This window comes from Anastrepha ludens, chromosome 4, assembly GCF_028408465.1.
Source record: "Anastrepha ludens isolate Willacy chromosome 4, idAnaLude1.1, whole genome shotgun sequence".
Classification (NCBI taxonomy): Eukaryota; Metazoa; Arthropoda; class Insecta; order Diptera; family Tephritidae; genus Anastrepha; species Anastrepha ludens.
The window spans coordinates 8,307,246-8,311,883 of record NC_071500.1 but is presented as its reverse complement, the minus strand read 5'-3'; positions in this window follow the sequence as shown (position 1 = coordinate 8,311,883).

Genomic DNA, 4,638 nt, shown 5'->3' with positions numbered 1-4,638 from the left:
TCTAGATGAGGACGAGGAACAGACAATCTCGCACCGACTGTGCCACTGTCCTGCTCTATCCAGACGCAGTTTTACTATTCTGGGTAGACAAAATTTTGTAATGAGTTGGAAGATCTCAGTTCTACAGAAATCAGAGATATTTTAAATTTTTGGAAAGCACACACTGATTTTAGAAGTGATAGGGACAAGCTCCCCACGTGGCATCACGATGGGCTATGAGCCTGAGTGTGTCCCACAGGACAACCGCTTCAACCTAACCTAACCTAACCTAGGTTAGATTTTGGTGGCAGTCGGCAGCTGGCTTAGAGTAGAAGCCGATATTTTCCGAACAACCTCCACTCTTAGCTAAGGCTGGACATTTACCCCGGAAGTGTTCTACTGTTTTTTCCTCGTCTCTACAATTTCTGCAGTATTCATGCGAAAATATTCCTAGCCTAGAAGAGTGCCTACCTAACAGCCAATGACTGATGGCACAAGCCACGAACTTCGAGTTGTTCTCTCTTGAGAGGTTAAGCAACTCTCCTGATCTTCTCTTATCTATTTGCGACCAAATTAACTTGATTGTACAATAAGTACTTTCTTCTCTTCATGACCTATTGGCCTCCTGAAGAATATTAGTTTTTAACCTTAATTCGCAAGTTGCCATAGGGATTCCCGTGTTGCCTCTTTTTTCAAGCAGAGGAAGATTAGTACCCTTTCTGGTTAGCTCATCGGTCTTGAAATTTCCCGTCCCGGAACCCATACAAGGTTGACCATGAACACGGTGCTAATATCATTAGGAGCTGCCAGGCAATCCTTGATCTTAGTATTACTGCCTCCATTGGTTTGATGGCCGCCTGGCTGTCCGAGAAGATATTTATCGTAGTTTTTGTTGCGGTGTTTGTGTGAAGGTACACAGTTACCTCCTTTATGGCTAGGACTTCTGCCTGGTCGATGCTACAGTAGTCCGGAAGTTGGACAGATAATTCTAATCCTAATTCTTTTGGAAAAATTCCATAGCCTACTTTATTTTCTAGCTTGGATCAGTCCGTGTAGAAATTAATTTCTCCTCTTTTCCATGGTCTTTCCGTTTGCCACTGTCTTTTCAACGGAATGTTAGTCTTGAAGAGCCTGTTGAAGGTGGGTTTCGCGAAAGAGTAGTCGAGTTCATGGTTATAACTACTCAGATATGTAGTATAGAAGCGTGGCCGAACCGCCAGGTCTTCCACAGCGCCATACTGTTAAGTGGAAGCGCTGAAGCGGCGACCATGCGTTTTCCTGGCAGATTTAGAGCAGGAAAGTTGACTTGCACCTTGAGCGCTTTATTAGGGGCGGTCCTTTAAGCGTTGGTGATGCATGAAAGTACAATTCTTTGGACCTAGCCCAGCCGTTTCGTATAACTTGCCTTTTGAGTTGATGACCACCACACAAGTATTCCCAAGTAAAATAGGTCGAACTACCGAATGTCCAGGGCTAGCTAGGGCACGACTCCGCTCCTTTGGTAAGCCTTTCCCGCAGCAAATTAATGAGATCTCAGACATCGAGATAAAGAATTTGCTGCTATACTTGGACCTCACTAAATGGATTTGACTCAGAACAACAAAAAAGAAAAAGAAAAAACATGATTATACGAAGACGGTGGTAGTAAAACGGTGCTGGTCACTAATTAGGATTATTTCAGTGGAAATACTCAACTACTTAAACAACAACAACCGAAGTGTAAAACCAGTGTGTGATACGAGGTGTTTAACCCCATTTGATTCCGACCGCCTTTATGCATGCGTGCAATGCAATGTTGGTCTTTTGAACCCTATTCTCAATATTAGGTTTTCACTTATGTAAGTTTCCTGTCTAATATGAGTCCTAGTTATTAAACTTTCTCTTTGAAAGGAATCTCCACACCCTTGAAACTTAACCGGGAGACTACGGGCAGTCTATGTTTCCTTGTAAAGCGAATTAGTTCAGTTTCATCAGAGTTTATTCCGGGTCCCCTATTCGCTGTCCAGTTACTAAGCATGGCCCATGCTGGGATGTTTGCCTTTAACGGCGATTGCCAAATCGTCAGCCTAAGCTGTGACGTGGCAGCGCCCTCTTTTTAGGGTCAGCAGCAAGGAATTCACTGCCAAAATTCATAGGAGCGGGGAGAGGACCATTCCCTTTGGAGTACCTCTGCAGACCTGTCTGCTTATTTCTGTCTTACTTTTCTTCTGACAAGTATGGTTTCGATCAGAGTATCAACAATAGATTGGACTCCAATAATGAATCTCCCTATAAGGTGACTAATTTAGCCCCACCTTGTATATGCATGTAGTATGGCAAGCCTAGAATCGCTTTCGCTCTGCTCGCAAATAAACTTTCCGAAGGACTGCATTTAACAGCTGTTAAATAACATCGAGCGAGCACAAGTGAGCAAACTAATATACGCCAAGAAAGTAGTAGTACATTAATGGCTGCTTTGCTATTGCAGATAACCTAAATGGTCTATGCTCATATATAAATACATACATACATATATTCACTCATACATACGTATGTATGCACATATAAAGTAGAAATGCATGCATTTTCTCACGGCTCTGCGTAGTAAGGCATAAGACACTCACTATAAGTACATGTAAGTATGTATATGTATGCATATACTTGTATGCATGTACCTATAGGCGCATACGATTGCCTTTGCCTTTTGTGTGTATTCCGTTGAAACTTTGCAACTTATGAATGTGGCAAGTGTAAATAACTAACTTTAAAATTGAATGTGGCATGTTACAAATAATCCTCTTACACATCGTTCTTCCTATTAGTGGCTTGCGATATACTAAAACCCAATGGGTACAAATTTAGTTAGCAAATGCACGAACGGCTTTAATTTAATGGGGGGAAAAAGCATTTGGGAAATATTATTTAATATATTTTTATGAATGCAATATTTTTATCATTATTAATATATATTATTGTTGCATCATAAAATATAGATTTTTTCACTCCACATGGCTCAAATACTGCTGTAGAGATTCTCCACATCATCCAGCTGAATGAGCTTTCAGTCACTTTTGAAGCACTTAAGGTCTTACTTAGATATATCGGCATTACCAGAGAGACTCGATAAAGTCTTCTCAAGCGAAGAAGTGTAGGTTATACGAAAATTTTGAAGTTTCGTGTTTGTTTCTTTTTTTTAATTTAAAGAAACCGAAACTTTAAGTTAAAAAAAACTGTATTAGTATACAAACGAAGGTTAAAAAAGGCCACTCTGAGAGAGTTTTAGTGCTAATGAAAATTAGTTGGTTCTTATAAAATTTGATATTATGAAAGTGTAAATTTAATTTTTTAAGTTAATGCAAAAATATTAAGTGTTCTTCTCTCAACTCTTCTTAACATTCAAAACCTTTTTACGCAAAAAGATTTTAAAAAGCGTTTGAATTTACTGAATGCGGATTAAAACCATAGAGGTGTAATCGTTTCTTCCGGCCATCAATCCTTAATGGGACATGGGGCATCAAGAGGTGTATTCATTATAAAAATAAGCCACAAAATACCAGAAAATACTAAAGATACCATACTGACATTTTTACAAAAAGAGTACCTTATCTAGTTACATAACCTCAAATATAGCAAATAAGGCGTTCCCTTAGAGTCTCTCTTAACAAAATAACTCATAAATTAATTTGTACATAAGCATAACACATTTATTAAAAAAAAACGCACATTTTAAAGACATTTTGTGACGCATACAAAGTTCTTTATGTGATTCAATAAAAATTTGGTGTTTTATTTTCTTTAAATGGGCATTTTAGTGCGTTTTTATATCCAAAGCTAGGCAACACTGCAGTAGCGAGTGAGAGATGTGACTGCCGAAAGCAGAAGAATACCTACAACACCTGCAATCGCGGGCAATGCCACCAGATGTTAAAAAAAAGTAAAGCTAAATAAAATTGAGTGAATTATTTAACTAATTTTAAAACATATATCTTTCACAAAATTATAAACATTACATTCTAATTAGAACAGGCTAGAAAAATGTCGTGAAGAAAGAACTAAAACTCCGAGACTATATAACAAAAAAAAAATGTTACAAAAATGGTAATCTGGCCAACCTGAAGCTAAAATCAAGTAACTCGTTGTCAAATTCGCTGAGAGCAAAGTAACGGGACCACGATAGGCGCCATCTCATTATTCTTTCCATCATGGTACATACGTACAGGTATGTGCTGTGGGCAAAAAGTAAGGTGAATTTATTTGTCCAACTTCGCGGGATTATAATTTCGCTCTAGTTATTTTTTCATGAGTTGGTAACACTGTTAATAACATCTGGGCCAACTGTCATGTGAATGTCATAAAAAAAAAAAAATAAATAATTGGCGCGTACACTTCTGTTAGGTGTTTGGCCGAGCTCCTCCTCCTATTTGTGGTGTGCGTCTTGATGTTGTTCCACAAATGGAGGGACCTACAGTTTCAAGCCGACTCCGAACGGCAGATATTTTTATGAGGAGCTTTTTCATGGCAGAAATACACTCGGAGGTTTGCCATTGCCTGCCGAGGGGCGACCGCTATTAGAAAAATGTTTTTATTAATTTTGCCTTCACCGAGATTCGAACTAACGACCTCTCGGTGAATTCCGAATGGTAATCACGCACCAACCCATTCGGCTACGGCGGCCGAATG